The sequence below is a fragment of the Medicago sativa genome, chromosome 8, assembly GCF_051527215.1.
Source record: "Medicago sativa cultivar Bolivia chromosome 8, Bolivia_mono, whole genome shotgun sequence".
NCBI lineage: Eukaryota > Viridiplantae > Streptophyta > Magnoliopsida > Fabales > Fabaceae > Medicago > Medicago sativa.
In genome coordinates, this window is record NC_140756.1 from 52,670,569 (window position 1) to 52,684,269 (window position 13,701).

Genomic DNA, 13,701 nt, shown 5'->3' on the forward strand with positions numbered 1-13,701 from the left:
GCTATTTACATCGAATCCCAACATAAAAGATAGTTTAGTTACCCATAGGGTACATAACTAACAAAAGAGAGTTGATATATGTTGGAGATGAGTCAACAAGCTTGAATCCAAGCTGCCTAGCCACTCCTTTGGTGGATCACACTCTCTGCCCTCTGTTCTCTCTTTATAGAGGTTTTGATATTTTAAGTTCGCTATACAAAGCAAGGATTTCCTAGCGAATCAAGCTTCTTCCTTGGAGGGAAAATCCAGTTGTCTTCGGATATTTTATTGAACTTCCTTAGTTCGCTAAGCATACCAAACTTTCCTAGAGAACTACCTTTAGCTTTTCCTTCTAGAAATCTACGTATTTGGATCGCTTTCACTTCTTTTATCTCACCCAACGAATCATGCTTTTCACCACTTTCGTGAGCTTGTTCACGAAGTCGCAACTTAATTCATCTATGACAAGTTTAGATGTTATGAGGTTTCTAACTTTTTAGCTATGGCCTCTAACTTATTGCTAAGAAGTTTATGTCCTGCAATTAAGGCATCTTGGGTATCAAGTTGAAAGATTCCCTGTCTTCTAGAAACATTTCGATCGTTACCATGTAGTTGGTACTCATTTAAGGCCATATTTTCAATAAGTTCCCTAATCTCTGCTACAATTTTGTTTTGCATAGATACACCTGAGAAGAATCTAAAAGCATTCTAGTTTGGAGTCTTAAGACCGTTAGTAAAGATAAGGGTTATCTCCATTGCAGAAAATTTATGTGCTTTGGGAATCCTTTAAGCAGGAGCTTGTATCTCTCCCATGCACCATAGAGGCTTTCTCCATCTTCTTGCTGAAAACTATAGATATCTCGCCTCTTTTCCATGTACTTGGTAGTAGGGAAGAAACGGCCAGGAAGAACATTCAACCAGTCCTTGGCACGTCCCTTAAGAGAGTACTCAAAAACCTCATGCGTTTGTCCGACTGCGAGATTCCATCTGGGTGTATAGTACTACAAGCTTCTAAAAATTTAACTAAATGAACATTGACATCTTCATCATCCTCACCCGAGTATTGGTTCTCCTTTAAAGAAGTGAGAAGCTGAGTTTCTAATGTCAAAGAACACAAGGTTTGCTTTGGTTGAAACTCTTGAGCAACCTCATCAAGGTTGTCGAGTCTCCCATATTCCCCAAAAGTGATTTGTTCCATGACTTGGACCTCCTCATCGGATGAGAAATCGCTTAAGCTTGGTAGTTGAACGGTTGCTACTTCCCTAGATCCCCGGTTGTCTATGTCGGGATCGAATAGTAAGACACATGAACCTTTGAAACACGCATATAGTAACTCGCAAGGGTTGTAACAAGAGCTTGCGGTAGAGAATTAGACTTTGAAGGGAAATTATATATGGTGAGATATATAATATTTGATCCACTTATAGCGGACTAGAGTAAAAATTAAAATAAAAAAGAAAAATATTTTTGTGAATTTTGGAATAAATCTAAACTAGAAACTAGGAAAATAAAAACGACTCTAATTTAAAATAGAAAAAGTAATAAACTAGTCCTAAGATTAAGGAAAAACAAATTTAAACCTAATCGAATAAAGAGAAATAAAATCTAACCTAAGAAGTAGTGAAAATAAAAACAAAACAAATTTCAAAAAGATCTACTTCTTAAAAAGATAAAACAAACTAATCATTCCTATTTCTACTAAAATGAAAATTGCTACCCCTAGTAAACAAGAAGATAACATACGAAAAATTAAAAACAAAAGAAGAAAACTAACCTAGTTCTAATCCTAAAAAAAAAAGTTTCATTGATTAGCTTGTCGAAATATCAACAATTTCCGACAACGGCGCCAACAATTTGATGGACGAAATTGACAAGTGCACCAAATCGCAACAAGTAGTAAAGTAATAAGCTGTATCGTTCTCCACATGGATTGTCGTTCAACTCAATAATTAGCAAAACTTCTTTTAAAATGGAAAATAGTAAAAGATGATTAGAATTGCGAGGTTTAATTGCCTTGCCCAATGCGAGATTAGATTTTGTGGTTTAGATGATTAATGGTGATTAGGGTTTCCTTGAATCCCCACTTTGTCTTTGAATGGAATTTATATTCTAAGAAATTAAAAGAAATTATTTCGTGATCATTGATTTAATGTGCCACGACGATTTTACTCGTTCTAAGTCCCTAGGTTAACTTGTGTAGGACCAACCGGAGTCGTGTACCACACTAACAAAGGAAAAGCAATATCGAGACAACAAACCTAACCTAAAAAGGATTAAGTCATTAAAAAGGCCGATGCAATTGGAGATTTCAGGTTGTCGGTGCTTACTTTTACCCCACAAATCAATTTACAAGGTTACTCTCATAGTTAACCAATTGCAAAAGAATTAGAGAACCGGCGGCGGTTTAATTTAATTCTCAACACAAATAAAAGAAATAAACTGAATGAAAACTTTATTATAAGAAGGGGTTCATCATGGAACCCTAATCAAGAGGTTTAGTTACTCGTGGCAACATACAACAATAGAAAACAAAATAAAAACATACCCTAGAAAGAATAAAAGGGGGAGAAATTCCGCCTTGAATCTCGATGTTTGACCCTTGCTACGAACCGTCAATGTTTCTGAATGAATAAAATAGTGTGCAAGGTCCTATTTTTATAGCATGAGGTTACTTAGGGGTTAAGAAGAAAACCGGGCTTTATCTGGCCGACCTAGCTTGGAAAACAAGCAAAATGTGGATTTTGATCTGTGCGGGTGCGGGCGCACGGATAGGGGCGCAGGCGCACTGGGGCGAGAGTGAAATGAATCCCCGAGACCTTCCCATGTGCAAGGCGCACGGGTACGGGCGCGGGCGCTGCGGCGGCCCTCGGGCTCGATTTCTTGTGTTTTTCTTCCCTTTTTTTATCGTTCTTTCGTCCGAAAACTCCTAGGAACTTTAAACGAGTTTTTTTCACTTTGTATTGTCTTCAACAACCTTCTAAAAACTTTTGATCTTCAATTCTTCATCCTTGATCCTTCACATGATGTCTTGATTTGATGATTTACATGATTCCTCACTACAAAACACTCAAAACACCTATAGAGTTGCATGATTTAGGATTAAACTGAATTACAACGACTTGAGTGAAAACAATAAAATATGTTCCTCAAATAACAACTCCTTTAACTCTCATCTTATTTGTCTTCAAATGCAAAAAAAAAAAAAAAAACTAAAAACATAGCCAAAATGTTACATGATGCTCTGTCATCATGCTCAAATTAAAAAATATGCCTTGATCCTTTCTATGCTTTCATACATTTCAACTAATAACAAGTTTACAAATAATTAAAGCATATAGTAAAACATAGAAAGCTTCTTCACATTTAGCTTTGATTATAAGTGATTCAAAATCAAAAGATGTTATTGTGGAGAAATGGATGAAATGACTTTTGTGTGACGTGCAAGGTTCACATTCAAGTTATCATTCAAGAAAAGCGGTAAAAATGGACCTTCGCTTTGTGTAACTATTTAAAAGTTGTTATCATCATCATGCATTTTCCGTTGATTCACATAGAAACCTTGGACATTTGGAGCTTTCACATTCATTCATTCATTCATATAACTAAATGACTAATATATACATAGGTTAACAAGTTGTTCAAAGTTATTACAACACCGCTTGTAAAAGCATAATTCATTCACCATTTGTGAAAGCATAATTAAACAAAGTTAACTAGTTGTTCAAAGTTGTTCATTCATCCATTCTTTCACATAACTATATAACATTATAACTGATGCAAATTCTTTCATTTTGTCTCAGAGGAGTTATCAAATACTACGCAAGGTAGGCTATATTTTGGTTTCTGACGTGTGTGCTTGTCTTGCTTTTCTCCCTATTGGTGTAGTCACATCCAAAACCTATAAAATGGTGCGGCAAAAAGTCGTAATAGCTTTATGGCAGAGTTTAGCAATATAAGCGATATTTATATATAATTAGGGTTTTTTTTTTTTTATTGAATTACTTGTAAAACAAGTCCTTAAGTGCTACGAAAAATAACAGTAGTTTGACACTTATCAACACTCCTTTCTATAAAACAATTTGTATGGTTAAAATCCAAGGTGGGTCTTAAATGCTATTCTATATGCCTATAACATGTCCTCTATCTTGTTTTCCCAGTCCTTCCTCGAGCTTGCTACTATTTTTTTTTCAAAAATTTGCTTAAGATGTCTATAGGAGACTTCTCTTGTATACTTGTCCACTTGTATACTTTGTGTTTAACATCATACTTCACGATCACCCCTTCCAAATATTGGTTGTAGAAATGTGTTCCTCCATCACTAATTTCTACGTTGGGTACTCCGAAACAACTAAATAGGTTTTCTTCAAGAAGTTAACCACTATTTGTGCATTGTTGGCCACACGATAGCGTCAACCCATTTGGTGACATAATCGACATAGACCAGAAAGTATGAGTGAGATGAAGACATTGAAAATGGTTCCGTTAATTCAATTCACCATCAATCGAAAGGTTATGTTGCCAAGAATCCATGCAAAGCCATTTCGTTCCTTGTCGTTATATATACTCCTTGCCCTTTGACACTCATTACATTGCTTCACATAGTAAAAACAATTCTTGAATAAAGTTGGCCACCAAAACCCACTCTACAAAATCTTTACGATTGTCCAATCTCCATTATGATGTCCTTTCAGATCAGAGATATTCCACCCTTGCTTTGGTATTTGCTTGATATGTGCTTCTTCTTCTTCTTGTCTTGCCTAAATTAAGAGTAAAATCAGATTAAAATAAATTACGATTGGTTCATTAATTTAACGGTATTCTAATTCTTTCATGACAATCAAAATAATTTGCAAATGTTTTTTATGCATCAAAAGTACTTTAAGCTAAGCTTGACTTCCACGATGATCAGCATCAAAGCATCCCTTATAATGCTTAGTAAGAAAAGTAATCACTACATATGAATAATTTTGATTAATTCATGGTGGGCGACGGTATATAAATAAAATCAACAGAAAATGTGCATATCATCACGTGGATATATAAACTTTGCATTTTAAATATGAAATTAAGTAAGACCATTTAGCTTGGACTGCAGAATCTTAGATTTTCCAATTATATGTCTTTTTTATATCAAAAATGGACCTTTTTTTATTTCTGAAACGGCAAAAACATTCACGGGATTCTTTTTTTTTTGTTGATTAGAAATTAATGCGTTTTGCTAAGTTTGTGCGTGAAATTTGATTCGATTCATACCCAACATAAAAGAAATTGGGGAAGGGAATTATACTGTTGACTAAAGTTATACCAATGATTAATTTACACTGTACACAAGCGAATTTGAACTTTTGTTTCTAAAAGTTGTAATGTTAAACTCTTAACCCTAAACTAACATCTTACAGATGATTTCTGTACAATTCATTGTTGCAACTAGATGAAAATAACTTAATTATAATCGACTATACAAATGTAGATTAGTTTCATATTTTTTAATTTTTTTTTATAGAAATGCTAGCAACACATATAATAACACACACTTTCCAACTCACTCCCGAATTTTAACCAATCAAAGAATGTGTTTTGAAAAATGTGTGTTAAAAGGTGTATTGCTAGCATTACTTTTTTTTTTGTTTTACGATAGACAGTCTTTTAATTAACATCCCTTCAAAAAAAAATAGTCTTTTAATTAACCGGTCTAAATGGTCAACAAAAATCTTAGGGATGATTTTCAAGCACAAGTTGAGGCAACAAATAAATAGTATATACTTTGCAGAAAAAAAAAAGTTTATATTTTTTCTTCCAATTATAGTACTATTTAACTAATTTTTCCGCGTTCCTTTCTGTGGCGCGCAGCACATACTTGTCTTCCCACTCGTTCCGGCTTAATCCAAAAAGGTGTCTCTTGCACGGATACCTGTGTGCATTGTGATGTTCTAGCTGAAACGCATACACATCTCTTCTTTGTGTGTCCTAAGGCTGTTTCTTGTTGGGAGCTGCTACAACTTGACACAATCATACGCGACTTGCTTCCTACTTCGTATGATTTTTCCACTCTTTTATTTGCTCTTTTTGACAGGTTGACAACCGAACAACAATCTATGGTGTCAATGATTTTATGGAGCTTGTGGAAGAACCGTAATGCTAAGTTATGGGAGAATTCAGATTCAGCCCCCACCTTCATTGTGCAAAGTGCGAGGGACTCTCTTAATGAATGGAGTTATATGCAACATCACAAGATTCACGGACAGCAGGTTCATCACACGGTCATGTGGTCAAAGCCGCCACCTCCATTCTTGAAATGCAATGTTGATTGTGCGCTATTCAACAACAACTCAGTGGCAGGCTACGGGCTGTGCATTCGCAACTCCACAGGCCAATTTATAGTCGGTATGTCGAACTTTACACACAGCTCCCTCATGCCTGTCGAAGCTGAAGCATGGGGACTTTTAGAGGCTATTAAATTTGCTGCTGCTAATGACATGTCCTCTGTGATTTTTGAATCTGATTGCAAAGTCATTGTTGATATAGTAAACTCATCTCATTTGCCACAAAATGAACTTGGAGACATTCTATCTACTTGTAAGGGTTTGTTATCCATTCACACTAGTTTTATTGTGAACTATGTTAGGAGGCAAGCAAATGAGGTTGCTCATTCCATAGCAAGAGCATCCTTATCAAATCCTAGCCCCCATGTTTTCTATGATGTATCTTCTCATTTGTACTCTTTGATATTTAATGAAATGGCCTAAGCTTGCCTTTGCTCAAAAAACTAATTTTTCCACTTTGCATTAATAGCCCACGTATAAAGAGGTATATAGTTTTAGTGTAACACTTTTTCTTCCGATTATACCTTTCATTTTAAAATTTTATTTTATGGAAAGAAGGAATTCATTTACATTATTGTGTTTACTAGTTTACCCTTTTTAAATTATTATTTTAATTTTAATAAAAATTCATTAAAATAAAAATAATTACACTGTAATTGGAACAATATCTTCTTTAAAAAAGGAACAACCTATACTATAAAAACAATCTATTTTAATTTTATTGAACAAAATTATTTAAATGTAATACAAGTTAAAAAAATTATAATCAAATGTGATAATTTTTATTTGGGTCTTGTTAACGAGTGCCCCGGGGCACTCTTTAAGGATTCCAAACGAATAAAATATTTTATAAAAAGTTTAACATTTCGATGTCCGATGCATTGATTACACATATTTTCATGAAATGTTACCATTTAAAACCCTTAACTAGTACCACAGGGGCACCTTTGGTTAACATTTTCCTTTTTATTTTTTGTGCTAACCATCAAATTCTCTAGGAAAATGACTCTAGTAATTCGGAGTTTAGCTAAGAGGTAAGTATGACCATGAACTATTCTACCCAAGAATACAATTCAGGTTCTTTTGAACAATTTGATCTTGGTGGAGCTTATTAACCACTTGAAAACACTTAATAAGTTTCTAGCTTTTAGACGGACACTTTGTGTTAGTCCGTCCATTCTTTTTATCACTATATTTCGTATAAATTACGAATGAAATTTTGATCAACAGTCTGAGTATAAATATTTTACATTTTCAAACCGTAACAAATTATACTTATTTTTTTCAATGACACCAACAATATAGCAAATATAATATAAATTATTATCTTATGAACGACACCCACAATATAATATTCATGTAAGTAAATTTATATATGGGTATAATTGGAAGTGGAAAAGTCAGCCCACAACCATTTTTTGAAGATGTGCCACCCATTGAGTGATGATATTTGTTCAACAATTTCGACAACTTTTGTGACATAATTTATTTTCTTTTTTTATTAGTTAAAAACAATAGTTAAAGAAAAAGAAAGATAAAGAATAAGAACATAATACGAGTATGAGAGAGTTGTCAAAAAGTTATTATATAATGTCTTATTAATATATATATTTTTATTACTGACCGTACATACAATTAATGCCTAAAATAGCTACATGCAAACGTTTCATCAATTGCCTATCAATATCATGAACAACTAGCTATATGCAAACGTTTTATCAATTTCTAACTGCTTCTTCCGGAACGTTTATTCATTGTAAATTGTAATGAAGAGGCAGCGCATTAGTAGGAGTTAGTGTTGCGTAGAGTGTATAATTACACAACTTTCTAACCGTAGTTTGTTTTAGTATCAGTTACAGTTAGTGTATAGTTAGTGTTGCGTAGTTTGCTTTACCATATTTCTTTGTTATTTTTCTTTTACAACTTAACTTTAATTTTTTCTATTCATCATGTCTAGGGATAGCACCGTTGGAAGTGTCTATGGAGGACACATTCCTAATCATCACAAAGGTTATAAAAAATGATAGATTAAATCTATATTTCATGCACCCTAATCAAAATTTCAGTGATCGATGTTCTTTCTACCCTTTTGTTAAATGGCACAAATTATCATTATTGGTCGTGTTCCATCATTGTTGCTTTACGTTTGAAAAATAAGCTTCATTTCATCCATGGTGTATTGCCTTGTCTTCCTTATGAAGATCATGATTCAATTTGTCTAGGATAGATGCAACGCGATGGTTATGTCTTGGATCAGCAATTCAGTTGAACTAGAAATCTCTCAAAGCATTTTATGGATGAATACTGCCTCTCAAATTTGGAAAGAACTCAAAGATCAGTTTTATTAAGGTGATGTTGTTCGAATCTCTAATATATATTCAAAATTTACACTTTAAAACAAGGTGATTATTCAATTTATTCATATTACACAATTGAAAAATCTTTGGCAAGAACTTGATAATTTTCGTTCCATTTCTGTTACTTCATGCATTGATGATTGTATAGTTGTTGCTAAAATGCGTGAATACAAACATAGTGATCAGTTATTCATTTTCTAAAGGGTCTCAACGATCAATATTCTGCTGTTATTAGATCTTAAATCAAGTTAATGGAACCTCTTCCTACTATTGGGAAGGTTTTCTAATAACTTGTTCAACTTGAAAGACATTTTATTCTTCCTCTTGATGAATCTAAGATTCTTGCTGTTGCTCAATATTCCATTTCTTATGGTAGAAGTTCATCTTCTCGAGGAAGAGAAGATATGGGAGATAGATCTTAATCTGGCAGAGGGAGAGAGCCATAAGATTTTGTACACTCGTTGTGGGAGAACTAACCACACCATTGATAGATGCTTCAAGAAGCATGGTTATCCTCTACACTTTCAACAAGTTGCTGTCATAATTCATTGTACAAAGAACAATACAAATGATGATTCTCAATCTTTTGCTCATGATGATGATCTTAATCTTTTGCTCCAAGTTTCACACACATTGTCTTCTCATAATGTCAATCTTTATCCTTTCTTGTTGCTTTAATTTACATTTCATATAAGTAAAAATTATTGTGATTTTTTTCATGTATTGGTTAAATTTCGATTAAATTTGTTTTTAGTCTCTTGGAACACTTGCGGTTTTTAAGTTAAGTTCTTAAGATTTTTTTTTGGGAAATGTTAACGAGTGCCCCCAGGGGCACTTTGTTTAAGACCTTTAAAAAGTAACTTTTTTGAAAATTAATGTAATCATTGCATTGGAAATTGAAATCTTTGACCATTTTTATGGAATCATTTCTTCTTTTGGAATGTTTAAAGAGTGCCCCGGGGCACTCGTTAACAAGACCTTTTTTTTTTTGTGGTGTTTGGGGTTCGAACCTTGGACCTTGCATATATTATGCATTTGTCCTTACCAACTAAGCTAAGCTCACGAGGAGTACTCTTAAGATTTTGTTTGATTTTAGTCCTTAATTTTTTGTTATAGATTAAATGCAAGACTAAAAAGACTATTTTTTTTTGTAAAATTTTAAAAAATCGAGTCAAAAATGATTAAATTTTTTGTAAGAACTAAAAACATATTTTATCCTTAAAATTAATATATTGGTTTTAAAAATATTTTATTGTTTCTTTATAGTTGGCCCCTGCGTAATTTTTTTGCTAGCTTCGCCGCTGCCTATATCAATTATCATCTTGATTGGTCAAGTACAAACAACCATACCTGTAATTCATATAAACACATGATTATTTGGTCTTGTTATGATTATATCAATTATCATTTTGATTAGCTAAGCTCAAATAATCATATGAAATCTATAAAAGATAGAGACGGGGCTTGGAATTTTAGAGAAAGCCTATCATTGTAACTTTTTCCCACAATTCCAAGATAGAGGGAGTCAACTCAAAGAGTTCATTGTAGACAAAAAAACAAGAAGTAAAGAAACTAAAATACTTTATTAAATGGAAAAGAAAAATACTTCATCCGGTTCTATTTATAAGAAAAATTTGACTATTTTTATATTTATTAAGTAATTGATGTACTTGGTATAAAATATGAATTAAGAAAGTCAAATATTTTTTATAAATAGAACTGGAGGAGCAATACTTAGTAAGGTATATTTGGAATCCGATACGCGTCTTGCTCCCACACCAATTTTTGGGTTTGCCGCACCATACCCAGACCTTTGCATGTAGTCATTCTCAAATCATATTGAGATCTTAGTTTGGTTTCTAAAAATAAAGTTTAATAATTGATTGTTTTCACTTTTTATTTTATGTTTTCAATGGCCCCGTCTACGGTGGGAAACCTAAATAGGTGGTACTGTTTCAAGTCCTAGATCGCCTAAAATATAACCGATTTCTTTCTTGTAATTGTAGTTTTGTCTCCACAAAGGTGGTTCAATAATTGACCTTGTGTTTTTTTTTTTTTTTTTTAGATTAAATTACTAATGATCCTTTTACAAACAGGTCTCTAAAAGTGTGGTTAATAAGGAATGCAATATTGATGTTGCTATTGTTAAGCCTTCATATCATCACGCCGAGCAAAATAAAGCCATCGGAATTTGTTTGTTTAACAATGCGGCAGTTGCGGCATCCAATCTCTTTTTTAAGGTACTCCTCCGTTCTTTTTTAATTGTCGTTTTGAAACAAGTGAAACATATTCAAGGAAGTATGGAACCATACCATTATCATAGGTAACAATTATTTTATTTTTTTTAGTATTTGACGATAACGAAAAAAAATTTCATTTTAAAAAAGCAAACTTTAATTTACCAAACATACCAAAGTGTATTTACTCTGGCGTTATCCGGTTTAGACATCTAATTAGAGAAGACCAAATTTTTGTATGCATAGTATTCGCAAATAAAATTTACTACATATCGATACGAGATGAATATCTTAATAGGTACACGCGAATTGAATTAAAAAAATATTCTAAGTTCCTATGAATTAATAGATACACATAAAGGTTAAATTAACTGAATTTAGTAAAATTATTAACACGGAAAAATTAAACATTTTTTAGGTACCACGACTCGCATGAATCCGTATCCGTTATTAAATTAATATTAATGAAATTATACAATTGTCGTATAACTTAAATAAAAATCTCATTATAAAATAAAATATAATGGGATTTTCTAATTAATGATTTTTGTTTGATCGGTAATTTGTTGTCAAAGTGAAAATGCGTGGTATAATTATTGTCATCTTATCATTTGAAACATAAAATTGATGCAATTATATAAAATGGATAAATATTAAGGATTGAAATAACAATTTCATCTTTTGATATTTAGTTGCTCTCTCATCTAGATAGGATTTTTTGTTACAAAAGAGTAAAAAGTAGTTTGATGTGTCAAAGGATAAGATAAAATCGTTTTTTTTTTATAGTGATTAACTATCATAAATACAAAATAAGAATATATTATTGATTGATACTATTGTTGAGGCAAAATCCCTAATTAATTTTAAAGATAATAAACCAATATGATTAAAGAATTAATGGACTTTGATTAATTCCTTGGTATTTAACTTGTGCTCTTGAGTGTTTTAACTAAGACGGGAACAATGTTTAATTCATACCAAGAATCAAGAAATCAAAGGACATTTGAATTCATGATCTAAAGCTGAGGCCGAAAGTTAGAGATCGAATGTTGCTCAAAGATCGAATGTTCCAAGAGATCGAAGGTTGTTCTTACACAAGTCAAGAATCTCAAGAACATTGATCAAGGTCATGCAAGGCACATGTGACATGGATATATGTCCGGAAAGTACATTTGCATGGATCAATCAAGCAATAAAGGCATATACAAGGATTATGTCAAAAAGGATACTAAATGTTCATTTAAGACTATGAACATTGATGTACTAGGAATATTCCACAAGGGAATATCATCCTAGATGTAAATAACACTGCTCTTCATTGTGTTTCACTATTAGGATTTGATTACATCAAATGGTAGTCTTACAAATCATCCTAAGTGAAACAAATGGAACATTCGATGGTCAAAATGTTCAACTCGCACATGCTTACTTTATGAACGAGTACGATTAGGTGAAAAGCAAAAAGGCAAAGCAAAGCAAATCTGTCTTGCTCAATCGAGCCGGACACGCATGGGAGTTGGTACAAAGATAAGGACCACACAATCCCTCAAAGAATGTGCTTGAAGATGCAATCCCACTATATCTTTCCCGCACCCGGTCCACTAGGCGGATGCAGGGAAAGTAACATTCGATGTATGTGGAAAAGCCCATAATTTGGTTATTGCCTAGAAATTCATATGAAAAGCATATGACACGCCCGAAATTCATGTGTTCATTCATACATGATGAACCCGAGATGAAGATCATGATGAACCTAGATGAAGATCATCATGAACGCAACAACATTCTGATGTTCATCATAGAATAGAATGTTTGCCCGAAATTTCAAGTAAAAGCTTGTGGGACCATAACACATGGCATAACACCATTGGACACCATACAATGGCTATTTGAGCCCAAAGACTCTATAAATACGGATCAAAGGCTCATCATTGCTTGCACCATTGCAAAGCATACAAGAAAACAACTTGAATTTGTTTGAAGCTCTTGCAATTCAATTGATCATCATTGAAGGCTCTTTCTACCTTCTTTGTAGTGTAAATCAATTCTCTCTCGTTATCTCTTTTATAGATAACTTCTTCTTCCTCCTCTTCTCGTTTGATTCACAAACATTCAACTTCCACACAAATTGTAACAAAGTCTCGTCTAGCTTTAGGGGTACTAAAGTGTTAGTTTGAGCAAGGGTTGTAAAAATCTAAGTGGTTAACTTAGCAAGAAGGTGCAAGCCTGCTGAGGCTTAGAGAATACAGAGTTGTAATTGTTCGAGTGAACAAAGATTGTAAGGTGCGGGACTTGAGAGGTTATCTCGAAGCATCATAGTGGAAACTCTCACAAGATTGTGATGAGTGGACTAGCCCACATTGGATGGACCACTATAACTCTCTGTGTGTTCTTTCTCTCTTCCCTATACTCTTTAATTACGGTATACACAACACACACTTGCACACTTAACTTATTAAACAGGTTTTGTGTATAAACTTCGAACGTTCGAAGTCGAAAGTTAACATAACTATTTCAAGTAAACTACTTCGAGAATCATTTTTAAGTTTCGGGATAATTTTTAAAGGGTCACAATTCAAACCCCCTTCCTTGTGACTATTTTATCTACTTCAATTGGCATCAGAGCCCGGTTCTAAGGGTTTGAACACTTAAACAAGTGTTAGAGAAAAGATTCGGGAAGTATGTCTAAAGTCAAGTACATAGGCGAAGGAGGATCATCAAACGAGACCACCACTTTTTGATGGGTCAAACTACTACTTCTAGAAAGGCAAGATGGAGCTCTTTCTCATATCTCAAGACAATGAT

At 33.3% G+C, this 13,701-nt stretch overlaps 1 non-coding gene and 1 pseudogene across 1 annotated transcript; both read left to right on the forward strand.

The window, feature by feature from the left end:
* Positions 1-744: 744 nt before the first annotated feature.
* Positions 745-853, forward strand: LOC146899462 (small nucleolar RNA R71). The gene has a single exon (XR_015024422.1). It is a non-coding gene; the product is annotated as a small nucleolar RNA R71 (small nucleolar RNA).
* A 7,746-nt stretch (positions 854-8,599) lies between these two features.
* LOC146899463 (uncharacterized) lies at positions 8,600-9,337 on the forward strand (annotated as a pseudogene).
* The last annotated feature ends 4,364 nt before the right edge of the window (positions 9,338-13,701 follow it).